Source organism: Dama dama, chromosome 18 (genome assembly GCF_033118175.1).
Source record: "Dama dama isolate Ldn47 chromosome 18, ASM3311817v1, whole genome shotgun sequence".
Classification (NCBI taxonomy): Eukaryota; Metazoa; Chordata; class Mammalia; order Artiodactyla; family Cervidae; genus Dama; species Dama dama.
This window is the reverse complement of record NC_083698.1, coordinates 29402521-29430143: the sequence shown is the minus strand read 5'-3', so window position 1 is coordinate 29430143 and position 27623 is coordinate 29402521. Positions and strand designations below refer to the sequence as shown.

Here is a 27623-nt window from a genome sequence, read left to right as displayed (position 1 = left end):
TCATCTGTAAAGCAATAGCACCTTCCTCACAGGGATTAGAGACTTTATACATATGGTGATTAGAACAGGGCTGGCAAACAGTAAAGGCCATGTAAGTGTGTACCAGGGAAGGGGAAAGAACTTTACAAGGGACGAAGCAGAGCCCCTCTCCTCAAAGATGCTTTCCGGTCCTCAGGGCTCCACGCATGCCCACAAGGCATGCAACAACATGAAGGAAAGCCGAGCATGGGTGAGGAGTTCAGTGGTGTGCTGCGATGTGCTAAGCTGTTGTTAAACAACCAGCATTCTGGGAGGAAAAAAGCCCTGACTTAAACAACTCTTCCAATTTCCGTGGTGTAGATATTCCTGCCGAGGCCAGTTTGAAGCCACCGTTGTGCTGATTGTGGAACCAGGAAAAGACACACACAGTCGGTTCCTGCAGGTTGACGTGAGTGGGCTCCAGGACACTGCTGGGTAGAAGCTGCAGGATTCTAGAGAACACCTCGTATTTGGTGATATGGACAAAGGGTGTTAACATCTTCTGGTCTGGAGACTGCTGCTTGGTTCTGGGAACAGGAGAGGTCCCTCTATCAAACCAGAGGGAGGGACGCCTTTCCTTCCCACAACCTACCACTTAAAAACATAATTCCCCTGATCACCTGATGCCTGAAAGACTTCAGAAAGTCAGTCTCTTTGACCTTTTACCAGTCAGTCCTTGACCTTGAGATAGCCAGTGGGTCGCATTACAAAGATGGGGTTCAGGTTTGCTGAGCTTGGAGAGAGAGAGTAGAGGAGTGGGGCCCTCATCTCCCAATGTTGTCTTCTTCGGGCAGCCCAGGGAGAAGCAACCACCAGAATCCTGGCCCCTGCTCTGCCCTAATTCCCTGGAGGACTTTAAGAAAGCACTTAAACTCACCAATAAAATGGGTAGAATAACATGATGGTAGTCATTCCTTTCATTGGGCATCCCTAATGATTCAAGTGGTAAAGAATCTGCCTGCAATGCAGGAGACTCAGGAGACTCGAGTTTGAGCCCTGGGTTGGAAGATCCACTGGAAAAGGAAATGGCAACCCACTCCAGTATTCTTGCTCAGAGAATCCCATGGACAGAGGAACCTGGTGGGCTATGGTCCACGGGGTCGCAAAGAGTTGGATGCAGAGAGTTGGTTGTGGGAAGCGACTGAGCACCACACACAGTCATTACTTCTCTACGCTGACGATTCCCCGTTGCCCACTAGAATAGGACGCTCCTGGTGGCTCTTTTCCCTGGGCCACAGTGCCCGCCATATTCCAAATGACGGTTGTGTGGTCAGTGTGGACACTGCAGAGAAGGTGACATGGGGTGGATTCCCAGCTGAGTAATGGGAGAGCAAGCAGGAAATACATGTTTGTTGTGTGAATGCCCTGAGACTGTGGGGTTCATGATGGAGCATGAGCTGTCCTGTACCGACTGACACAAGGATGCAGTGGTGAGAATCAAAAGCAGTTATGCTCTGTGGATGGAAATGTTCTGTCAGCATTAAAGCACTCTACCTAAGGAAGGAATTAGCATGTCTAAATTAGCAAGTGGGTGGAACGCTCATACTTGGAAAATTGCTTGCAATTATTTCCTTGAAATAGAAATTGAACTCTCAGGAACTATATCTGATCTCAGGTCTATACAACAGGTCAGATTTGCTGTTAGCTTTCCTGGTCCAAGACTGGAGAGCAGTCATCTTCTAGCCTTTGGTGTTTAAGTTTCCAGAAGTGTTCATGAGGAAGGAAAAAATGTTTTATCATTGTTTAAGGATAGGAACAGTGACCACATAACAGAACCCCCTTCACAGCAACAATAAGAATGGCTTTTCTCCAGTGCCTTTGTGCCAGAACTTTGTGTTAATATATACAAATGTAACACCTCACCCCCCCTTTCCAGAGTCAAAGCTCATCAAAGTTCATATAGAAGGAAAGGACCGGAGCTGGCATTCAAACCAGGCCTGTCAGAAACCCTGCCTTAGGTTTCCCCAAGAAGGTGTTAAGGATTCAAGTACAAGTAGTACATGGGGTGTGCATGTGTGCTCACTCACTCAGTTGTGTCCAACTATTTTGTGACCCCATGGACCATAGCCCACCAAGCTCCACTGTCCATGGGATTTCCCAGGCAAGAATACTGGAGTGGGTTGCCATTTCCTCCTCCAGGGGATCTTCCCGACCCAGGGTTGAACCCGAGTCTTCTCTGTCTCTTGCATTGGCAGGTGGATTCTTTACCCCTGCGTCACCAGGGAAGCCTTTATATACTGGGCAGTGGGAAGTGATTCAGGAGAAGGAAGGCAGCTAATAAAGGATGACTGTCATATAATTATCATTATGGCTATGGTTTAATCCCCTGGAGACAAAACTCATGACCCAGAATAATCCCACTCAAGGGCTGAGAGAGTTGGGGTATTAATATACCAACAGCTGAGTTTGAAGACGGCTCCCAGGGGCAGAGTGGCCTACTCTGGTTTGGGGAATAAGTGCCCTCAGGGACAGAGGCAGAGCCTGGTGATGGGAAGTCATCTTGGAAAGCACATACGCCCAAAGGTTGTGGACTGAGGCATGACAGCATTTGCTCCAGGCTCCAAAGCCTGAGGTCTCCGCCACTTCTACCCTGTTCAGCTGCCTTGGTCTCTGAGCCTTGGAAGCTCCTCGGCACATCCGCCCTCCCATCCTGGAGTGCCTCTGGGGCCACGGAAACCCCATTGCTACTAAGGATTGCATCTAGAGACTATCTGGTGCCCAGCCAGCAAGCAGCGGACAGAGCTCATGAATTAAACCACTTTAAATGGGAGAGTGGAGTCCATTTTCTAGGATGGTTGTGAGCATTGAATGAGTACATGTAGATTTCTTGGCACAGTGTCTGAGGCATGGTAAGTGAACAATAAAGGTGAGCCATGATGTGGTTGAAGACAGTAGACTGGGCAGAAGATGATGAAGGGAAGGACCAGGAGGACAAGGAGGGAGCGAGCAGAACAGAGGAGGGACTAAGGAGCAGACAGACAGAAAGCTGATGTCACAATGTGCTGTTCACGTCGGTCGGCTGTCAGCATCAGCAAACTGCTCTTCTCTCTCCTCTTCTCAAGGTGTGGGGGGATGATATTCTTTCTTATCAACCAGAGCAAGTCTGAGAAAGATTCCTGCAGCATCTCTAGTTCCCATTCCTGCTCAAGGTTACCCTCCTGGCAGTGTTACTGCTGGACACACAGATAGCCTGGGGCTGAAATCCGTGCTTCTGAGCTGCCTGAGGATGGGCCGGGGCTTTCCAAATGGCTCCTTCGACTGAGCCTAAGGCTCAGAATTTAATGTTGCTTCTGTGATAATGCCAGTTTATAGAGTCCTGAGTGTGTGTGTGTGTGTGTGTGTGTGTGTGCATGCACACGCATGCATGCTCACTTGCACTTGTGAGTGTATGTAGGCACTTGTGTTTAGCTTGCAGGATGTATACAATTTCAGATATTCTGGAAATAATTGCTCTTGATTAGGACTGACGGCAGCCACCAGTTCCTATTTTCACTGCAAGTTGAAGGAGAAAAGCAGTGGCTTAAATCACAGAACAGGTGTTTCAGATTAGACATTAGGGGAAATTTCTTTTTCAGATGGATTTGATAAACTCTGGAATGGATTGTCAAGGGATGTTTTGAAGCTTCTTTTTCTGGGAACTTTTATAAATAGGATAGATACTTGCCTGCCTGAGGCAGTTGAAGCATAATTCCATTTAGAGATGCCCTGATGGACTGGCTTCAGGTGGGAACAGAAGGGAGCAGCGATCATCTTTCTGCTGAGGTCTCCTAACCAAGCGTTTCATTCCACTGTTCAGAGCATTTCAGCATTACTGATTTTATCTGATTTCAAAAGTTATACATGTTCATTACCTAAAATTCAGAGAATGCAGAAACATATGAAAAAACTCAAACAAAATCCTGTAAGTCAGAGGCAACCAAAAATAATTTATTTTGGCCTATATATTTTCCAGAGTTTTTTATACATTTCACACAGAATTTTCCAAAAAAATTGTATCATATGCTACACATTTTTGTAATGTAGCTTTTGTACTTATTATATTGTGGACTCCTTTCTATATCACTAAATATGGCTTTATATCAGTTTTGGTAGCTAAAGACAATTCCATGATATCCATGTAGCATATTTTATTTAACCAGGTTTCTACTGTGGAGGTTTAGGTTGCTTTTCCTGGAAATCCCTGTATGTATGTCCTTGTGGAGTTGTACAGTTATTTCTTAATAATAAATTCCTTTAAGCAAAATTGCTGTATAAGGGTATGCCTGTTTAGAATTTTCCTACCTATTGCTAGACTCCCCTCCAGAAAGGTCAGATCAATGTGCATCACCATCAGTAATGCTTGAGTGAGTCTGTTTTCCCTTTTCCTACACGACATTAACTACTGTCCATGTTCACTGTCTGTTCTCAATGTTTTAATATACATTTCTTGAGTTCTAGAAACATTGAGGTTCTCAAGGTTTTTAGTCATTTATATTTCTTTTGTTAGTTGCCTTTTGTCTCTTTTATGCAGTTTTCTATTGGGGACCCAGATAGATAGATGGATGGGGTGTGTGGGTAGATAGATGGATCAATTGCTGTTGTCTGACTCTTTGACCCTGTGAACCTGTAGCCCACAGGCTCCTCTGTGGCATTTCCCAGGCAAGAATCCTGAAATCAGTTGCCATTTCCTTCTCCAGGGGATCTTCCTGACCCAGGGATCAAGTGTGTGTTGACAAGCAGGTTCTTTACCACTGAGCCACCAGGGAAGGATGGATCAATAGATAAAGATTATTTATATCATTTTCAAAGCTGCCTTTTAACTTTACTGACTATGAACATATTGTTCAGAGGTTTGCTACACAAATTATTCTTTGGGCAACAGTAGTTTTAACTAGAATATAACGAGCTATTGGAATCCTGGTCACAGCTGTCACCTGTCTCTAGGCCAGATGAAGTCTCCAATCACCACGGAGTGTGGGGAGGTGGGCAAATTGTGGAGACATGGCCCGTGCATAGTTTTTGGATCAGTGTCCTGCCTTTGAATGAAGTCAGAGCCTCTGGGCTTGACAACAGAACAGGAACAAAGCCTTCAACCCAGGGAGCCTGTGGTGGAAGGAGCAAGTGATGAGGAATGGAGGGAAGGTGGGGAAGATGGGCCAGTCATCTGATCTTCAGGGCCAGTCCCTCTGTTCCCCTAAAGGTAGCAGCAGCTTCTCCTTCTCAGCTCCCCTCCCCACCTACCCCCCCATACACAAAGCACCCATGTTAAGAGGCTTTACCAACCAGAACTGACGTCCGCTCTCTCCTGTCTCTTCCCTTGGACTGAGGAGGAGGGGGACATGAACGCTTCCTACTTGGCGGCGTAGGGCAAGGCAGGCTGCCTGCACGAGGGCAGGGCAGGCAGAGTGGGGGGGAAAGCCGGACATTCTTCCTGGGGCAGGACTGCCTCTGGGGAGAAGGGCCTGGCTGCCTGATAGGGAACTAGAACTTGGCATCGTGCTTTGTCACAAAGAGGGAGCTCAAACCAGGACCACATCCTACTTCTTCAACTTCAGCTCATCTTTGCTTTTTCCTGGTCACCTTAGCTGTTTCAGGTTACAAGTTTCGTGAGTTTTCGAGAACAGTATCTTGCTCATTTCACTCAGCGTAAAAGCCAGACTCCTTACCTGGCCTGTCCGGCCCCGTGTGTGTCACCTCGGCCACCTCTCCCACTCCCTGACTCACCCCGTCCCCGGACCGCTCTATCCCACCGATGCCTAGAACACTCCGAGTGCGTGCTCACCCTACGGCTGTTGCACTTGCTGCTGGCTTTGCTTGAAGGCCCTTTCCCCACATGTCCACACAGCTCACCCACTCCATCCTCAGCTTTCTGCCCCAGAGTCGCCTCATCTCAGCGGCATGTAGAGGTCCTTGGCAGACAGCTGTCTCCGGGAAGTGCATCTCAGAGAGCAGGGACCAGACATCAGGGAGGGCTCCTGAGGTGAACCCCAGGTCTGGGGCAAGGCTGACTGACAGGATGGAAATAGACCCGAGAGTCAGCAGGGTCCAGGGCTTGCAGCTCACCAGGGTGAGGGCTTGGCACAAGGGACCCAGTTGACAGGCCCAGACAAATACCTGGGCCGCTATTCCTTCTACTCCTCCAAGCCCACCTGTCTCCCGCTGAGCTGCGACCCCCCCCACCCCCAACACACACACACACACACACACACACACACACACACACACACACGCACGCACGCACGCGCACACACACAAGCAGCATCTTCTCTCTGTCCCAGCCTCCACTGCGGGCTCATGCTCAGGACCCCACTGCACCAGCAGCCGGCCTGCTCCGCTGCCCCGTGTTCCTTCTGTCTCCCCTCCCTGCCCTCTTCCTGAGACTCAGGTTTCTCCTCATCCTGTTCTGAAAAACCTCCATTCTCTTCCAGGTGTATTGTTGCATCTGAACTCAGGCACATCCCCGGGGCAGCACACCCAGCCCAGCTCTGGGAGCTGGTGAGCAGGAATGCATCATAGGAACTCAGCCTCAGAAAGAAAGGGCAGTTAGTTTCTGGACCACAAGACCAGAGTCAGGCAGCCAGCAAGTGTGAGCTGATGCTGTGTTTGAGAGCTCTAGGCCCAGAACTCAGAAATTCCTGCCACTGGAGAGTGGGATTGCCCCAGAGCACAGGATGGTGCCGAGCAATCCCAAGGCGGTGCTGAGACGGCTGCAGGCCCAGGAGGAGGGAGGTTGGGGAAGTCGGCGGGGGGGGGGCGGTGGGGGGAAGACAGTCCTAATGTACTGTCCGGTCCAGCAGGGGCGCCTGTCTGTCTGAATCAGTGCCCATGGGCCAATTAAATCGGGAACTCTGCTGGTGCAGCCCAGGCTTGGTCCTTTTTCAGATCTCCCTAAGTTATTTTAATGTGCAGCTCTAGCTGGGAATCCTGGATCCAAGGGAAAGAGGAGGTGATCCAGGACACTAATATTTGCTGAATACCTGCCATGTGCTAGATGGTTTGCCTAGTCGTGGCTGCTGTCTATTGGGTGCGTTCTATGTGTAAGATACGGTTTCAAAGGTTTTTTATCTATTGGTATGTGTAACAGTCCTCTGAAGAATGAGCTCCATGTCTCAATAAGGAAACCAAGGCACAGAGCAATCACAAAGCTCATGAATGACAGAGAACGGTTTCAGATCAAGGCAGTACAGTGTCAGAAGCCACACTGTCTTTACCATTACATCTTACTGTCTCACAAAGACCTTGGCTGTTAGTGAGGGTGGGCCATGTTGTTCTGAGAATGTAGGAAGTTACCTGGAAACCCCTTAACAGAAGTCCCTTAAGAATGCAAAAATCTCCATACTACCATGTTAACAATGATGATTTCTTGCTCAAACTGGCTATTCATTGAACTTCAAATTTTTTATGTATAGCATTCATTTATGGCTTGAAAAAAGGTTGCTGTTTATTCATTGAAGGTCCATAAGGAGTTAGGAATGGGGGAGGAGGAGTGAATGCTCTCCTCCACAAAGCCACTCAGAGACCCAGGCTGAAAGAAGCTCTGCCATCTTGTAAGCTGCATCATTTGAAGAGGAAAGTGGCCTTCTCAGTCCCTTGGACCAGGCCATAGAGAGGTGGCATAATCACACCTGGATTTTTCACTGCCTCAGCTGGAAGGGGCAGAGGTCATTTCTGCCCCTCCTTCATTGGCTAGTCATGTGACCCTGCCTAGCCGCAGGGTGATTGGGAAACACAGGGAGCCAGGGGAATATGTGTAAGCATTCATTTCTTGGCCATACCCCCCTGAGGGGGCTGGGATTCCCAAAGGCCATCTCAGAGATCAAGAAATGTACCTAAAGAGACCCAGAGCTTGGAGCTGGGCCTCATACTCGGCTAGTCTCACTGGAATTCTTGTGCTTTTTCTACCCCATCAGTGTCATTTATTTATGCTCGAGGGCATCCAGTAAATGCCTACACCGCCTCCAAACATAAGGTGACACTAGAAACTTCTGGGTTGTAAATATAGATAATTGTGCTATTTTTATGAGGTTGTGCTCATTAAATCATCTGTTGAAGTATCTCATGCCATCCTGGGAGCAGAAAGGATCACGCTTGGTGCCTAAAAATAAAGAACGGATTCACTGTGGGTTGCTAATATATGTAGCTTCAAAAAAAGCAGCCACCAACTAGCACGTCTCCTGTATGCGTAAAAGACCACAGTTACACTGTTAGTGGCAGCTTCTTGCAGTTTCTGGAGCTCTGCCATCCCAAATTGCTCCAGGTACAGAGTTGACAGGTTGGAGGAAAGCTTTTTTCTCCCTCAGTCTGTGATCAGCCCTGGCTATGGTTGTTTATTAACCCACAGCATGAGCAGGAGTAGAAATTTGCTAAACTCCACAATTTTAGCATGAAACTTGGCGAGTGATGAAATTTCTCACCTTGTCCAATCACTTAGGGTCTATTGTTCTGATAATTACATCTTAAAATAGTGCCCGTTTTCCAAATGTGCAGCCATCCTGACGGGAAGGAAGAGCATGCCCTGAGGTAGGTAGTCCCTGTTTGTATTTCCCTTGACATGGAGACGCTTTGCCCTTGGCCCCCAGGAAGCCCAGGGCTAGGACCTGGAGCCCCCACATCTGTCCTGCACCCCGGGGAAGTGCTCTGTTGCAAGTATGCCCCACCCCATGACCCAGGGCTGTGCTAGGGGTTGTAACTGCATGAATACTGACAAGTCCGTCCCAAACCTTCCTCTCCGATGTGGCACCTCCTCTTGTGCCCCAAGGAGCTGCGCTTCCCTCTAGAAAGGGGCCAAGGCGAGTGTGCCGAGGGTGACATGTGGGACCAGAGCAAGTCAAATAATGAAAACAGTAGCCACTACTAATGAGCTTTACCACAGGCCAGGCACCCATCTCGTATTCTACGTGTCAGTTGGTACAGTTCTCAGAACAGTACTCCAAAGCAGGTGGTGCCATGATCTTTAGTTCACGGATAAGGGAGCTTGAGGCACAGGGAGGTTTAGAAACTTGCCCAAAGTCCTGCAATTAGACATTGGCAAAACCGAGGAGAGGAGGCAGGCAGGATGGTTTTTGAGGTTGAGCTCTTCACCAATACAGAAAATAAAAAGAGGCTTGGGAGGGGGAAATATGATTGACAAGAGGAAACCCACTGATCACTTTTCCATGTTTCTCCTTGGCGTCTGTAAAGCCCAGCAGGAGACTGAGGTTACCTTCCCAGACTGGCTCTGGTTCCAGAAAGAGCTGAACCCCAAACCAAGCTGATCATTGAAACCATCTGGGGAACCTTAGAAAGGCCAGCTATTTAAGCAGTACCCCTGAGCTACTAAACCAGTCTGACTCCATATGAGTCAGGGCCCCTGGAAATAGTATTACTGCACATTAAATTTCCTCGAGTGTTTCTAACGGCCAAGCAGGTTTTGGAGTCCCTGCTATAGCAGAATCAAAACATTCCCAAACACAGGGGTGGGCTCACACTGGCCTGGGACATGCCCCGTGATGTGCACAGGAAGTATACTTAACACGAGCATCAAGGCTGGGTTTGAAAGGGAGGAGAGGTGGTCATGGTTCAGCATGGAAAATGTGTAGCTAGGAAGGGTGTGATCATCAGCCTGCCCTAGTCATCCCTGTTGCCTTAGTTTTGGGAATGAGGGCCTTTGAAAACACTTTTTATTGTTTCTTTTTCTTTGTATACCATCATTGTAAAAGTGCACATTGGTAAAAAGAAGAAAATGATCTAGCACTGGCATTTCTAACACCAGAGTTATCCTGCTAACACTTGAGTGCTCATAGTCACTTCCTGCCAGATAGATACACATCCTCTCTGTTTTTTGGAAAAGCTGGTGGCACCACCATTTTGCCATCTGGCTATCTGGAACCCCACTGAGTGAGGTGCCAACAGGTGCCTTGTCCCTGTGGTAATGTGGGTTTGCCAGAATTTGAGGCTCGGCAGAACCGAGTTGGGGTCAGCAGATCCATAGGAGTCAGGGAAGCCTGTGTAGCCAATGGATGGCCTTGGTGGGCCTGCACCTCTAGTCGCCACACCCCCTGCCATGCCAGCAGCACCACCATCACTGCACCAGCTCAGAATCACGGTGTCCAGCCTGGGAGAAACCTCAGAGATCACCACCTGGTTGTCATTTTATAAACAAGGAAGCCAAGGCTTAGAAGGGTGAATGGCAAGCCCAGCTGTCTGTCTGCCCTGGCTATGAGCCCTAAGATGCCTGGAATATAACTACGGGTCTGGCAGAAGAATCAGGTGATTCCTAAGGGCCAAGACTAATGAATGGGCTACAGAACAAGAGATGGGCAGAGCTCACTGGAGCTTGGCTTTGTGGAAATCCTTTATGGCCACTCCCAGCAATCAAGATTGCTGGGAGAAATATCGATAACCTGAGATATGCAGATAACACCACACTCACGGCAGAAAGTGAAGAAGAATTAAAGAGATTCTTGATGAAAGTGAAAGAGGAGAATGAAAATGTTGGTTTAAAACTTAACATTCAGAAAACAAAGAGCATGGCATCTCGTCCCATCACTTCATGGCAAATAGTTGGGGAAACAGTGAAAACAGACTTTATTTTTGGGGGCTCCAAAATCACTGCAGTTGGTGACTGCAGCCATGAAATTAAAAGACGCTTGCCCCTTGGAAGAAAAGTTATGACCAACTTAGACGACATATTCAAAAGCAGAGACATTACTTTGCCAACAAAGGTCTGTCTAGCCAAAGTTATGGTTTTTCCAGTAGTCACGTATGGATGTGAGAGTTGGGCTATAAAGAAAGCTGACTGCTGAGGAACTGATGCTTTTGAACTGTGGTGTTGGAGAAGACTCTTGAGAGTCTCTTGGACAGCAAGGAGATCCAACCAATCCATCCTAAAGGAAATCAGTCCTGAATATTCACTGGAAGGACTGATGCTGAAGCTGAAACTCCAATCCTTTGGCCACCTGATGTGAAGAACTGACTCACTGGAAAAGACTCTGATGCTGGGAAAGATTGAAGGCAGGAGGAGAAGAGGACAACAGAGGATGAGATGTTTGGATGGCATCACCAACTCAATGGACATGAGTTTGAGTAAGCTCTGGGAGTTGGTGATGGACAGGGAAGTCCAGCATGCTGCAGTCCATGGGGTTGCAAAGGCTCAGACACAACTGAGCGACTGAACTGAACTGAACTTTGTGGCCACTGGCTCACCTGTTTGTGTTGTATAATCTAGCTGCAGCTTAACTGGGGCAAATCCAGCCAACAGACCCAACAGGATTGTATTCCTACAGTTTTTTGCTGACAGTAGCCTCACACACCCCTGCCTCTCTTTCTAACTACCTGTCCCTGCAATGTGATCAGTTAGGTTTTATCAGACCAAATCTTGTAATTTTGGCATATCTTAATACTGGCTATGTTAACAGAGTTACTGTTAATATAAAAATGTTTGTGGTGTACTGCAGGGGTTGGAAGATCATATAGTAAATATTTTAGCATTTGTCAGCCCTAGGATGTCTGTTGCAGCTACTCAGCTCGGCAGCTGTCACACAAAAGCAGTCATAGATAATATGTAAATGCATGAGCGTGACTATGTACCAGTAAAAGTTTATTTACAAAAATAGGTGGTCAGCTTGCCAAACAGTTGTAAAGGGGTTATTCTATGCATAATAGAGATTTATTCCTGATAATTATACTGAATAATTACAGTATATCTAGAAATTCCTAATAATGTGAGTAAATGTCAGCAGAAATGACTAAATCGTTAGAGTGAGAGCAAAGTCAGATCTAGTCATAGAAAAAAATTCACGTGGTTCTGGAAACTCTACTTTTCCTGCTTTTTAATGGCTGCCAGAACCATGTTCTTGCCAGACACGTGTTTCAGTAACTCCTTGTGAATAAATTCATAGTGTGGAATTCGTTAAGCTCAGATTGCCACAGTGCACTGGTCTAAGATATTAAAGCAGATGGAATATTAACCATCGATGTGAATGTTTCATTTTTAAGACAGAAAATGCTCTCTCAAAGTAGCTAATCTTTGTAACAAGGTATTGTGGTTGTTGTCTATTGTCAGTTAATTACAGAAACAAGCTGCCCTAAAACAATATTTATTTAGCTTGTCTGTCCCTGGATCGCCTGGGAGGTTCTTTTGATCTAAACCAGACGAGGCCCATGTCAAACGGTACAGGTTGGATCTGCTCATGCTCCCGTCGGGGACTGGGTGGTCTCGTGGAGCCCTCCTCGCAGGTCTGCTGGTGGGCTGGCTGTCTGCTCGGGTGGTGGGGGTGGGGAAGATGGTCCAGGATTGCATGGCTCTGCCTCCAGTAAGCTAGCCTGGACTGTTCACAGTGCAATCCCAGGGGGCCACGATGGTGAATGGAAGCCTGAAAGGCCTCCTGAGGCCTGAGCTCTGAACAGGCACGTGGGGCACTTCAGTTGCCTTCCACTGGCCTAAGCAAGTCACAAGATCAACCCGTATTCAAGAAGTGGGGAAACAGATCCCACTTCTTACTGAGAGGAGTGCAAGGTAATACTGCAAATCGGGGAGGCATGGACAATGGGGCCATTGCTGCAATCAATCTCACACGGTTTGTAAGAAAACAGGCAGGATAATCATCTCGTAAAGACCGGACAGGAAACCCTATTGACAGCAGCATTCATGCAGTGGAACTAAGAACAAAATTAGCAAGACTGACACATTTTCACAGTGCTGCAGCTCCTTCTTATTGTTGAATGAAACCATGTTTGTTGGCTTTTTGTTTGTTTTCTTTGCTGTACTCTGTGGCATGTGGACCTGAGTTCCCCAGCTAGGAGTCAAACCCACACACTCTGTAGTAGAAGCACAGATTCTTAACCACTGAACCACCCGAGAAATCCCTCAGTTGCTATCTCTGTCCACCTCACAGGCCTGTCCAAATTTCAGCACTTTTCCTAGTGTGTGTAATTGTGTTCTACCAAAAGAAAGCCCTGGGTATGAACATTCAGACTTTCAAAAGAGAAATTAGGATGTTCTTCTTTGATTGACAGGAATTCTTTTAAGTTTTAACAGAAGGTTTTATTATAGAGTTCCTTGAAATAGTGAGTTCTTTACTTACCATGTAATTTACTTCATAGAAATTTGGTGTGGAGGTTTTCTGGGCACTCCTGTTACCAGGAACATGACACATCCTTATTTCTCTCAGGACTCCTTAATGTTAAGATGATATGCTTAGTCTTGTTTTTTCACCATGTTTGTATATATGAAAAGGCCAAGCCTGCAACAATAGAACCTCCTTTTTTTTTCTTCTTAAAGAAGTCAGACCACATTGGATTTGGGGGAGGGGGGCGGCGGGGCGGGAAGCATTGGCCCAAGTTTCAGCAGATGTGAGCTACAGTGAGATGGCTCAGGTCCTAAAAAGAACAGCAGGCTTGGAGTCAGGAAATGTGTGTTTGGATCTCATCTACAAGTATTTTCTTTGTTATAAGACATCATTTAAGTCTTGCCTCCAGTTCAGTCAGGTAGATGCCTCCACTGTCTGTCACTGCGTGATTCTCTTTGCTGACTGTGTGATTCCCTGGGTCTCAGTCTCCACACCTGTAAAGTGGGGCTAACGGCACTCATTTTGATCGTTTATTGAAAAAAAATCAGAAACGAATTTGTCAAGTTCCCAAAGACCAAACTCGAGAGTACCTCACATATACAGCTTTCTTCTAAATCAGTATTCTTTGATATCTAATTTTGTATTCATAATACTGAATCTACCAGAATTTCTTCAGGAGGAGGGTCCTCAATGTTGGTGTCCATCAGGATGACACAACTTGAATCTGCCTCCAGAGAGAACACATAGGAAGTACTCTATTAGGGCTCTGGAGCTGAGGGTTGGGGTTATAGTTATTTCATTTAAGGCTTTCCCCTCAAGTTAAATGCATATACTCCTGGAATGGGGAGCACACAAAGTTTTGCTTGTGGTTTAGACTCTAGAGTGTGCGAGTTAGAACTTGTCCCGAGAGCAGGTTTTGACAGATGGGAAAGAAGAGAAAGGATAAAATGTGAGACCCTAAAATGAGTGAGGGAGAATCCATAAAGAGAAAGGAGGACAATAGCCAAGGTAACTCAGGCAGTGACCAAGCAGAAAGGATGTGGCCGTGGTTCCGGTGTAGGACTCTGGACACATGTAGCTGCTGGACCTGAGGTGAGGTCTGGAGGTACTAAGGGAGACGTGGGAAGTCATAACAACCAAATGCGGACAAAGCATTTCTCTTTGGGTGGCGTGAATGTTTTATTTTCCTTTTCTGTATGGGTATACTTTTGTTTTCCCCCAATTATAAAATAGACCCGAATTGGCTCTATCAGCACTTTTTTTCACATTTGAAAAATATTTTACATTTCAAAGCAAAGAGGACAGAGAAGACATGTCACACTATTGGACCAAAGCTGGAGTAAATGGCTTACGGTTTAGAAAATGTTTCAGATGAAGGCCCTTTCTCCTGCGTGTTTTTATATTTCCAGACACACATACCTCTCTGAAAGAAGTATTTTCCTCCTTGAAGCTGATTTAGGCTAAATAAGGGTTTTAAAGCTATGTAAAATTGAATCTAGTTTTCTTATGGATGCTATTAAGAGCCCATAAGATAGAAACCTTTACCACGGCTCATTTAGTTTAATTCAATTCAATTCTATACCCATCATTGAGTGCCAGCATGCGGGAGGTGTCACGATAAGGAAGGCTTGATTCCTGCCCTCAAGATGTTCAAAGCAAAGCGGATGAGACAGGTGCAGAGATAAGAGCCTTCATGTTGTCTTTGATGAGGGGCTCGAGTCCTGGCCACCCCAATCTTTTGGTCTTGACCCCAGAGACACAGGGAATTTTGGACAGCACTTCGAGACTTAAGGCAATTTCCCTCCATATTATTCATGAACCATCACCACCAATGTGTACGCAGTTCACATTGCAGCTCTCATTCCCCACCTTGGGTTTTAGAACCTAGGTCCTACTCTCTGGCTCTGCAGGGGAGACCTCTATGTGGGCAATATCCTGGGACACTCCGTCCCCTTCAAACCCACCAGCCTTTCCTGCTCTGCTTCTATCAGCTTCCATTCACACAAGCATTTCACTCCCTCTTAACAAAAAAGGAGAGTTAAATTTAAAATACCTGTATGTGGGATTTGCCCATTTCTTCTTTACCCACTTTAGCCCAAACTTCTGTTAAGCCCCATGAAATAGACACAGAGTGTGGAGTGGGTGGAGGAAGAAATGAATTCCAACTGGGATGGGGTATCTGAGAAAGCTTTTCGAAGGAGATGCTGTTTCATGTGGGCCTGGAAAGGTGGTTGTGATTTCAGCAGGTGAGCGCTGCTTTCTGGCCCTGGGAGCTCCGTAAAGAAAGGGCCATAAGTTTGGCAAATGGCGGGTGGGTTTGGGGGTGGTAGACCTGGTGTCTACTCTGGGCTGGGTGTGCCACTGCAGAGGAGTGTAGCTCAGGGGAGGGAAATAAAGGTGGAGAGATGATTTGCAGCAATTCTGCAAAGGGTCTTGGGCGCCAGTCTAAGGATTTTAAAGTTATCCTTCATGCAGAGGAGATAAGCCTAAAATATGGCTGAGAGGGGAGCATGAGAGAGGAGCATCTCAGAGTCCTGTGTGCAGAGAGTGAGTACAGAATCTGCCTCAGAAGGCCTCTCCACACCACTCTTACTCTTAGATCCTCTCCATAATCCAGCTTGTGCAGAATGAGACCTAGGAGGCCAAGGTCCTATAGCACAACTTCCTAATCGGCCCCCGGAGGCCTGCAGAGGTATATGCTCTCAGAGCCGCGAGTTACTTCCTTCTCTTCTGCTCTACAAAGCAGTGTTTACTAAGTCTAGGCCAGATCCAGAGCAGTGCACTGCTGAGCCTGAGGGCATTAAAACTTTGTGAAAAATCACTCCCTGTCCAATTTAAACATGCGAACCCCGCAGCCTGCCCTGAGTAAAGGGAACATGTTGTGAAAAGTAGATTTCCTATTAACTTTTTTCTTTTTTAATGTGAAAAAGACCAGGTAGTCACTCTTGCCAACCTCCATCACAGGCTGGAGAAGGTCAGGTTCAGCTCCTGAGGAGGTAAACAGATCTCAGGGAAAAAACACATTAGAGGAATAATCCCCCCAGAATCATTCGGAAAATTGCCTGTGCTGATCCACAATGGGAAAAACAAAGTGCATTTGATGAGTTCAGCTGAATAAGATCCTGGAAAATTATCTGAGTCAAAAAAATTTCAAAGCAGAGCTTAAAAGCCTTAGCAGACTTTTGCGTGTCGGGAAATAGCAGGCTCATGCACACACAGGCACACACATGCACACATGCAGGGCGATTCGCATCTTAATGGTCTCTTTGTCAGATGGTGCCGCTAACCCACAGTAGTGTCATTTACTGCTCATTTCCTACAGGGAGAGGGAAGTGGAGGGCTAGTGAGAGGCGTGAATGTGAAAACAGACTCCAGGAGTAAAGGAAATCTTATGGTCTTTTTCAGTGGGTGGGACTTAAGTCCTTTGTGTCTTGTTATTGTTGAAACAGTTGAAGCACTGAGTCCTTGGGTGGGACTTAATCTTGAATTTTTATGGCTACGTCTTAAACATAGAACAAGGCATCTGAAAGGTTTGTCAGGGGGGCACGTGTCCAGGGAACAAGCAGAATTCTTGCTATTTACCTTTACTAGCTGTGTTTTCTTTGTGCTTGAAACAGAAGCCCTGGGAGGAAGAAGCAGAGAAGAATTCCCTCTGCAACACCTGTGACATGGGTCCGGTGCCCTGCGGCCCAGGTCTCAGGGCATCCTGGTGGTCTGTCTCTGGGATGGACCTTGGGTGGCAAATCTCACCTGCCCACTGCCCTCGAAGGTTCCGGCTCAGCCACGGCTGCTGCAGCAGAGCAAGGGGCTGAGGTCTGGGACACAGGTGAGGCCAAGTGTACCCGAGGAGGCCTGTGAGATGGTCTGACACAGGGAGGAGCCAAAACAGTCACACTGGGTTATTAGGAAGACCTGTACTCTGGCTGGATTACATTACAACCTCGTTGTTCAGTTGCTTAGTCATGTCCGACTCTTTGCGACCACATGGACTGCAGCACACCAGGCTTCCCAGTCCTTCACCATCTCCTGGAGCTTGCTCCTGTTTGTTGAGTTGATGATGCCATCCAACCATCTCATCCTCTGTTGCCCACTTCTCTTGCCTTCAGTCTTTCCCAGCATCGGAGTCTTTTCCAGTGAGCCGGCTCTTTGCATCAGGTGGCCAAAGTATTGGAACATTAGCTTCAGCCTCAATCCTTCCAATTAATATTCAGGGTTTATTTCCTTTAGGGTTGACTGGTTTGATCTTGCTGTCCAAGGGACTGTCAAGAGTCTTCTTCAACACCGCAGTTCAAAAGCATCAATTCTTTGGCGCTCAGCCTTCTTTCTGGTCCAACTCTCACATTTGTACATGACTTCTGGAAAAAACCACAGCTTTGACTATACGGATCTTTGTTGGCAAAGTGATGTTTCTTCTTTTTATTATGCTGTCTAGGTTTGTCATAGCTTTTCTTCCAAGGAGCAAGTACCTTTTAATTTCATGGCTGCAGTCACAGCCTGCAGTGATTTTGGAGCCCAAGAAAATGAAATCTGCCATGTTTGGGTAGCCATTCCCCTCTCTAGGGTATCTTCCCAACCCAGGGATTGAACCCAGGTCTCCTGCATTGCAGGCAAGGTTCTTTACCATCTGAGATTACAACCTTATGAGGACCAAAGGTGAATGTGTCTCTTGACCAGATTTAGGGTACATCGTCCCATATGAGCCATTATGCAGGAGTTGTCATCTAAAAGTGTGAAGGTGGGAAATTATTTTGAAGGTCCTGTTCAGTGTCCTGTCTTGTATAACAGTGCAGCACCACTCTGTATGTGTCCAGAGTTTTACAAGGGGCTTCTTCAGCCCAGGAAAGAGGCCATACCCAGAGCAGACCCAGGACCGCCTCTCCAGAATGTGCCTCATGGCTGGATTTTAACTGAACACTTCCTAAGTACCAGATCTTGTAAGAAAGGAAGAGGAGAGTGCACAGAGCCTGCTTTCTAGGCCCTCACTTTGCAGAGGGGAGGCCCTGCAGGTCTACCAGCCTGATAGACCCACATGGAGGAGGGCCCATGGTTCACTCGAGACCCCCGACATCTGCTCCCTGAGTGGACCTCGCTCCCTACGAGTGCTCGCTCAGATGCCTCCTTCTCAGAGAGACCGTCCCTGTTTTTAAGCCACGGTACGTCTCATCCCCTCATCGTGCTCCACTCTTTCTCTTTATTTCCGTACGTGAGTCCACTAACAGACCGTTGTAATGTACTTAGTCTGATGACCGTTATTTATGAACAGCTTCTTCCCTCTTGAATGGAAATGCTCATGAAGCAGAGACCTTTGCTACTTATAACTGAATGGTGCAGTAACCGTAAGCACAGTCTGGGCTCCCTGTACCCCAGGTTACCTGGTTGGGGTTGGCCTGGGTTGCCCGGGGGCCAGGCTCTCTGTTCCATAGCTCAGTCCACTGCTTCTCTATCCCATTTTGTGAAAGAACATCAGTTCCTTGTTACGAGCTGGAATCCAGGGTTACATCTCATAAAGCTCTGTTTCTAGGCTCTCAGCAGAGATTGTTTCTCTCTCCTTTCTGTTTTATCTCTGATGGCAGTGCCTGGGATTTCATAGGTAGGACTTGGTCAGTGTTTATGGGAATGAAATGTACGTAGTTGACAGTGACATTTCTACATAGCTGACATTTCACCCCTCTTTTCCCAGACATAGAAAGAGCTCTACTGTCTCTGCCACCCAGCACTCACCTCTGTGTCCCTCCGGACACGGCCTTGGGGAGTGGAAGGCCGGTCTGGAGTGGAAGCATGCCGCTGGTTTTCACAACAGCTCCTCCCTCTCCTAATCCTAAAGCTCCCCACTAATGAGTGGCCCAAGTCCCTGCAGACACTGCCGCCCTGCCGTCATCTCCAAGTCCGCGTGGATTTAATCACACCCCTCCTTGCTGACTGGGTCCCAGATCTCCACAGAAACAGACTCAGAAACAGTATTCGTGTCTCTCAGCTCCTTCCTCGGTTACCCAAGATAAGTGCAGGGAGGAGGTAAAACCAGGGCAGAAGGGCCAGGAGGTGCCTGTATGAACTCGAATGGGTCATCGGGTCTTTCTGGGCCAAGAGTCACATCCTTGCTTTGCAATTGGTGGTGGGCTCCCTCTCCAAGGTGAGCAGCCTGCAGCAGAGCACGGTGAGGAATTGCAGCAGGAACCCCGACCGCTGCTTCAGCCCTGGAGGCTGACCGCGGCTGCTTCTAGCCACGTTCCCGTCTTCTCAGGGCCTCTCGGAAGTGTGCAGACAGTGGTATGGAACCGGATCTCTCTGCGGCTGTCAGGGGGCAGTTACACACGCGGAGGAAGGCCCTCTCACCAAGCTGGAGCCAATCTCTGTAGCTCAGACAGCGCTGTAGAGGGGTCTCAGGTGTTAGATGGTCCTTTGTCTACTGTTGTAACCGAGAGAGAGGTCCTTCCATCATGCTTCTTCTCTGGGAAGGTGTCTTGACAGTGAGAGCCAGATCGATGGGGCTGAGCCAGAGCGGAGGGCAGGGCCAGCAATCCAGGTCCTCTTGATGGAGAACAGGCCCCCCTCAAGGATTCCCCTGCCTCAAAACCGACTGCTGTGGCTGTCAGCGCTTACTGGCCATTTGGAAAGCGGCTCAGTTTGGGGACCCAGATCCCTCTACCAGCCCCTCGCAGGTAATTGGTGTCCTTTGGGAGAATGAGGAGAAGAAAGCTGAAGGAGGTGAGGAAACAGGACACTTGGTCCAAGTGGTGTTTCACCTGCCCTTTTCTCCAGTTTGCTGCCTTGCCAAGACGTTTCCCCATACCTCTGCCATACAGCTCCCCGCCGCCCCACCCTTGCCCAGCCCCCACGTACACTTTCTCTAACCCTAACAAAAGAGAAGAGGAAGTGGCTATCAGCTCCAGTCAGGATCTCAGCAGAAACATCAGAAGTTGTCATCACCTTCAGGCTCTGAGTCAGCGAAGGGGGGTGGGGGGAGTCGGCTCCCACCACAGCACATAACTCTGCTCCAGGGGCTCTTCTCACCACACCCAAGCCCAGGGGGCAGCATGGGCCCCTGGCAGCGTGAGGCCGGGGTTCCTTGGAGAATCCCACCGCCATCAGGAAGTGCCACAGACTCCCAGTTCTCCTTGGTTAAGGCCAGGTTCAGGGGGATGGGGAGGGGAGCCAGGAGGGAGGGTGTGGCCCGTGTAATCGGAGCCAGGGCCTCAGCTCAGTAGCATGCTCACTGCAAAAGCCAGTGTTGTCTTACTGAGAACAAGGCACTGCTTAAAAGTGCGAAGGAAAGGTTAAAAAGGAGATAAATCCCGCGTATTTCTTTTCATGTTTGGCTTTCCATTGTGTCTAGAACCAGGATAATCAACTCTACATCATGGTAGACGATGCTCAGCCTGTAATTTGATGATTGATCAGCCTGTAATTTGGACTGATTTATGTGGGTGAAAATTGATTTTTTAAAATCTCTTGGATGATAGTGCTAACAGACCCCCACCCACAGACATAACTGTTAGTTACAAGTGCCTGCTGGGTTTGGGAAGTTAATAATAGAAGGTTAGCCTTCTAATCCAGGCTTTGCTGTCTATTGATATTGTTGCCTATCTGTATATCATCATGATCATTTCCAAACATTTGTTGTGGCTCTTATTAACTGTATAAGGAACCCACAAAAGGTAGAAATCACAGTTATATGAAAATCTCTCTTTCTTGTGTTGCCCTGAACTGATTTCAATTCTTGATCAAGTGGCCTGTTCAATATCATCTCTGTTTCCTGAGTTCTTCCTGAAAGAATTGGCTTCTCAATGAGCAGTGCTTGGCCATGTCTTTGGCCTTTTGGAAATGTCTGCTCACCTCCTTTAGGTAGAGAATATTCCTTCCTAGCAAAAAATGTGTATTATATAAGTATATAGAGAGAGCTGATTGAAAATGCAGGAACCAACTAGCCAGTATCTACAATATTTTCTCTGAAATGGCTAGCTTTATGGCAGGGCTTGAGATGCATTAGGAGAGTAAGTCATATTTCAATTGTTTCTTCTCCTCTGATGGGTGCCCCATGAGACTATGGTCCCTTGGACTGACATCTGGTAGAAGAAACATTGAAGGATAAATGAAATGCTTCCAGTTAATCCCATTATGCTGTTTACTGACATCCTCTCTGGGCTCAATCTATCCCCAAGGGACTTTCTACAGGGGAGCATATTTGATGGGAAATATAGATTGTGTCCTAATAAGCCAACGAAGGTAATCATGAGTCCTGGGCTTGCCAATGGAGGCTATCGCTCCGAGAGCCCACAGAACGGGACAGATTCTGTTTCTTCCTCCACATGCCATGCTCAGTGAGCTTGGGAAGGTTTGCAAAGACTAGGTTAGTGTCATTTAATTGCAGCATTATTTCCATCCTGAAAATTACACTACATAGAAGACCTGAGTTCAGACCTGGTTCCACCAGATAGCACTTTGTAGCTTTCCTTAACCTTCAGGCCTTGATGTTGTTAATCAGGGTCACTGCCTGAAAATACTTGGAAAACTTGGATGCCACATTCACACATAAGCTATCATTTATCATGATTACAGTATCCCCATTGGGCCCTTTTATTTTCTACTGAATAGTGGAGCAATCTCTTTAAGCAGAACCCATCATTTCCTGAGGTATCTTCTTACTTCCCCTTTGCATTGCCTGTTATAGATCTGTCAAGAGGTGGAAGACCAACCACTTAAGTCTCCTCTTTTGGAGATAAAAAGTCAATGTGGCAACTGATCTTGCTGTGAAGAGTTGAAAAAATTTTTCATTGTAAGAATCTACGTGTTTGTTTGTTTGTTTGTTTTAACCTGCCTAATAACCCCTTCAAGGTGAAATCCAGCAGGGGTAATTAAGGTAAAATCAGTAATAACATCCTTCATTGAACTTTCAAAACAGGAACTTTGTGAACATTTTACCCAAAGCTTGCATGCATTAATTAAGTAATGTAAATTAAAGTAGTATGCTCCTTTATTTTTGCTTATTCTAGGAAACCAAGCATTCCATTCCAGCCTGAATGTTGACACGCTTAGGAAATCAAAGCTTCCTTGTTTCATCGTGTTGGATTGGATGAGTAATAAGAAGTTTCTCTGGCCTCTGGCCTAAATGTATAGGTGCTGCAGTGGGACAGAGGTGCTATAGGTCAGTGAGCTCAACTTGGACAGGTGGGACGACCAGAAGGAAGCACAGGTTGGGTACTGCAGGAAGATCACCACATCTTGGTTATCACAGATCTCTAGGTGGTTAAGATTATATCAAGTACTTGAAGTTCAAGTCATAATAAGCCTGGAACAGAGTTCTAGATTTAGGGCTGGAAGCACCTTAGAGATCATCTAAACTCTTGTCACCCAAAAGTCTGGTCTGAGAACTGGCAGCATCAGTATCATCTTCAGGTCCCACGCTGGACCCACTGAGCCAGAGTCTGTGTGTAGCAAAATCCCCAGGGGGCTCGAAGTCATATTAAAGTTGTAGTCTCATTAGTCTAACCCATCCCTCTTGTTGTATAGATGAATGAAGTCACCAAAAGTCTATGTGACATCAAGCAATGCCAGTTCAGAGACAGTTCTCACTGGTTCAACTAAAATTTCTATACTACTTGTATAAGTGGGTTAATATCATGTTGGTAGCTCAGCTGGTAAAGAATCCGCCTGCAGTGGAGGAGATCCTGGTTTGATTCCTGGATCAGGAAGATCCCCTATAGAAGGGATAAGCTACCCACTCCAGTATTCTTGGGCTTCCTTGGTGGCTTAGCTGGTAAAGAATCCATTTGCAATGTGGGAGACCTGGGTTTGATCCCTGGGTTGGGAAGATCCCCTGGAGAAGGGAAATCTACCCACTCCAGTATTCTGGTCTGGAAAATTCCATGGACTGTGTAGTCCATGGGGTTGCAAAGAGTCAGACATGACTGAGCGACTTTCTCTCACAGTGCTGCAGTGCTGGTGGCAGTTTGTCGTGACTGTAGGTCCAGTGCTTGGGCACCTTGAGAAGGGAGCTGCTAACAAGGCAGCACAGAGGGAAGCGGCTTGGCATCCACTGCCTATGGTGAGGCAGTGCAGTGTTGAGATGGGATTCACCCCAGGGCCTTGCTCCTCCTGCTCCCTCTGCCTGTGATGCTCACCTCTGAGTCTTCACATGGCAGGTGCCTCCTTATCTCCCGAGACTCACCCTTGGAGAAGCTTTTCTTGGTCACTCAATCTCGAGCCACTTTCTCTCCCCATTCCAATCCCCTCAGTCATTCTCTATCCCCATGGTCTTGCCTCTAAAAAAAAAAAATTCATAGCAATTATTAAATGAAACTATTTCTTTTAACACCTTATTGTCTGTCTTCCCTCCCAAAACATGTTCATTTGATGAGAGCAGGCACCGTGTTCTGCTTGTGCACTGCAGAGTCCCTCCTCACCAACAACAGAGCCTGACACAGTACCTACACAATACTTATTTGCTAAATGACTAAGTAATTGAGAACAAAGTATGCCATGTTCATGGTAAGAATAATCATCAATAAGAGCTAACGTTTGTTGACTTTAGCAATATGTAGGGAGGGCACTGTGCCACAGGTTTTATCTACATTGTCTCATTTAATTCTTTATTATCAAAAGCATGAGCTAGTGTTGACTGCTTGGAGATTGTGACCTTATAAAATTGGGGGAGATGATTGAAATCTGACTAGAATTCAGGACATTTCCCTAAAGGAAAGCACTGAGTGGCCCTCTGCACGAAGTGGTCCACACTTGGGGAGGATCTCAAGGATCCAGGCTACTCCCAGGACTGTCTTGGCTCCCTTGATGGTTTTCCTTTGAGCACATGAATAGGGACAACCTGACTTAGAGGCCTGATGAGGAATGAAATGTCCTGATATGCTTTTCAAAGTGATGGTGGAAAAATGAACCCTTTCTTACCCCTTCCATGACCTGCAAAGCCATCTGTAACAGAAAGTAAGTTGTGCTTGGAGGACGTGATGCCAACCAGAGGACAATTCTTGATCTTCATTTTTCACCAAAGCAAATAGGTCAATATCGGCTTCTGTCATCAGATACATTTCATGGTACCTACGGAGAGAGGAGGGCTTCCCAGGTGGCGCTAGTGGTAAAGAACACTCCTGCCAATGCAGGAGACATAAGAGATGTGGGTTTGATCCCTGGATTGAGAAGATCCCTTGGAGGAGGGCATGGCAACCTACTTCAGTATTCTTGCCTAGATAATCCATGGGGGACTGGGCGCTTTAAGATTTCAAGATATCTTAGAGTGCCCAGTCCCCATTCCACTCTCCATCTCGCCCTCCATCGGCCCTGCACGTCCCTCGCAGACAGCCACACCCAGCTGACTCAGTAGGACGAGGCCTACCAACAGATCAGGGAGTCAGCCGGAAGAGCATATCTATAAGGAGAAGCAGGGGGATGGAGCGGAGAACAACTTGAGTGAATGCATTTCATTCCAGAGAAGAGCTTTTTAAAAAGCCATTTAACATTTAAAGTTCTATTATTATTTTTGGCAGCATGTTGAGTCCATGTCTCTTTTTTGGCTACTTTTCTAGTACTTTATGTATCTGGAAGCAGAATTTGCAACCGATTTCAGTAACTCTGGGAAAGCTTTTTCAGTGCCATTATAGGAGGTATTTAAATGCTATCTAAATGTTATTTGGTGCACTCATCAAACAAGAGGCAGGCACAACTGGGAGTGACCAAATAAAATGACCTGTAATATATGTTTCTATATCATAAACATAAAAATGCCTGAAGCATTGGTCTTTGTAGAATTAATTATATAACTTAAAAAACAAATCTAACAACCATTACCCATAAATTCCAAGTTAATTACACAAAGCAAAAAACAGATGGGTGTACAAGACCGTGGGTGGGCCCTTCCTTTACACGGTCAGTCATGCAGCCTGGTATCTTTATTTTAATAAGCTTTATTTAATTTTAGTTGTCTTTATGTGTTTGTTTATGTGTTTATTTATTTTGTCTGTGCTGGGTCTTCATTGCTGCCCTGGCTTTTCTCTAGTTGCAGACAGTGTGGGTTTTTCTCCAGTTGTTGTACGCAGGCTTCTTACGGTGGTGGCTCCTCATTTTACAGAGCGTGGGCTCTAGGGCACTCGAGCATCAGTAGTTGTGGCTTCTGGGCTCTCAGGCACAGGCTCAATAGTTGTGGCCCAGTGCTCGCTTCGGCAGCACATATACTAGGGTTGGAACGATACAGAGAAGATTAGCATGGCCCCTGCGCAAGGATGACACGCAAATTCGTGAAGCGTTCCATATTTTTACAAAAAAAAAAAAAGTTGTGGCCCATGGGCTCAGTTGCTCTGCAGCATGTGGAATCTTCCTGGACCAGGGACTGAACCCGTGTCTCCTGCATTGGCAGGTGGATTCTTTACCACTGGGCCACCAGGGAAGCCCAATAAACTTTCTACTAGGCAAAACTGCAAGTATGTGCAAAAGTAGAGAGGCCATGCACACATCATCTAGCTTCAACAGTCTCCCTTTACTGGCCCTTTGCCCTGATGGTGAGAGGAGGAGCTGATAGGTGTGGCCCTGGTGACAGCTGCAAAGGCAAGAGAGTTGTGTCCATGGCGGGGGTGGGTTATGCACATTAACTACTTGAGGCTGTAGGTAAAGTAGGTAGATCATAAGCTTCATCTCAACTTCTGCTTCAAGACATCAGGCCAAAAAAAAGAGTCAAGTTTATAAGCATTTATTGTCTACCATGAGCCCATCATTGCACTAGATTTTGTAATGGATTTAGAATAGTAGTCATTGACATATTGGAATGGTAAAATAGTTTCCATTTGCCCTTCCATGTATCATCTCCTCATTACCCTACCCTGCTCTGCATCCCGGGAGACTGATCTGTACTACATCAGAAGTCCCCCCGCCCTCTGACTTCTGCTGGGCTGAGCCAAGGGGTGGCAGGGAGACGGATACCAGCAGGATGTTGGAGACAGGGATGTTGAGCGGGCAGGGTACCGGCTCACACAGGATGTGAGGCAGTGCTGCCCTGACTATCCAGCCGATGAGTTTTAGTTGATTCAAGAGAAATAGTATGCTCAATATAACTCATCCTTAGGAAAATGTAAATTAAGCCACAGTGAGATACCACATCACACTCAGGAGAGATCATGTCACATCCATTGGGATGGCTATTATTGGGAGAGGAAAAAAAAAAAAAATAAACAATATCAACTGTTGATGAGGGTGTGGAGAAATTAGAAAGTTTGTGCATTGCTGGTAGAAATGTAAAATGGTACAGCCACTGTGGAAAACAGTATGGCAAATCCTTAGAAAAGCTGATAGAATACCCATATGATCTAGCAATTCCATTACGGGGTATATACCCAGAAGAACTGAAAGCAGAGACTTGAACAGATTTTTGTATGTCAATGTTCATAGCAGCATTATTCACAATAGTCAAAAGGTAGAAGAGAACCAAACATTCATGGATGGATGAATAGATAAACAAGATGTGGTATATACATAAAATGAAATATGATTCAGCCTTAAAAATAAATGAGATTTTGATACTTGCTGTAATAGGGATGAACCTTGAAGACATGATGCTAAATGAAAGAAGCCAGATACAAAAAATAATGTAAATATTATATTATTTCACTAACATGAGAAATCTAGAGTGGTCCAATTCATAGAGACAGAAAGTAAATTGTAGGTTACCAGGGACTGGGAAAATTGGGGAATGGGGAGTTATTGTTTGATAGGTACAGAGTTTGCATTTGAGAAGATGAGGAATCTCTGCAGTGGGTGGTGCTGATGCTTGCAAAACAATGTAAATTGACTTAATGCCACTGAACTATATACCTAAAAAATGGCCATAGTTGTAAGTTTTATGTTATGTGTATTTTACAATAAAAAAGTAATAGGTACACTTTGCAGCTTTACCGCAAAGTGAAGATATGGACATTTGTTTGGAGGCATTTAGCATCAGTGTACAGGAGTAAAATATGTGGCCCACTCTCCCCTTCCCTGCCACTTATACCAGGAATTTTTTCCCCAATAAATCTGAGATTGCAGAACCAAAGACATCCCACTGTGACAAGTGTCTCAGATTTTCCCTCTACAAGATGTGGGTGCCCCTATACCCCTGCCCACTGCAGTGTTCAAGGGTCAACTGTATTTAACTTCTTACCAAGAAAATTCTTCTTCTTCTCCTCCTTCCTCTCTTTCTCTTCTTCAATTAGTATCTTTGTGTATATAGATTTGTTCTAAGGCGAGAACCAGGAAGCTGGCAGTATGGAGACTTTTTCTGCAGGCAGTTAAGGTAGCCCAAAAAGAGAGACAGAGAAGAAAGGGCAGGTAATAGAAGTGCTGTGATGAGATGCTGCTCTTTCCAGCTCTTTTCAGGGAGGCGGTCTGGGCCTTTTCATCATGGAGACCTTTAATTAGGAACTACATATTCATGTGTTATTTACCTGGCCAACAATATTGGCTCAAGCACTGGTTGCTATAAACAAAATTTGCACTGAAAAGGAGGCTTAATAATATAAGTGCACAAAGAATTCTGTAAATTGTCTCTTCAATTGTAACTTGTATCAAGGGTGAGGTCTTCTGAATGATAGTTTAATAAGG

The 27623-nt window shown here is 46.4% G+C and overlaps 1 protein-coding gene and 1 non-coding gene across 3 annotated transcripts in view; both read left to right on the top strand.

Annotated features, from left to right (window-relative positions):
- The window catches only part of RAPGEF5 (Rap guanine nucleotide exchange factor 5), a 306460-nt gene that overhangs the window by 6219 nt on the left and 272618 nt on the right, over positions 1 to 27623 (top strand). The gene's annotated exons all lie outside the window — the stretch shown is intronic.
- On the top strand, positions 25202 to 25308 carry LOC133073147 (U6 spliceosomal RNA). Its single transcript, XR_009696857.1, has one exon. It is a non-coding gene; the product is annotated as a U6 spliceosomal RNA (small nuclear RNA).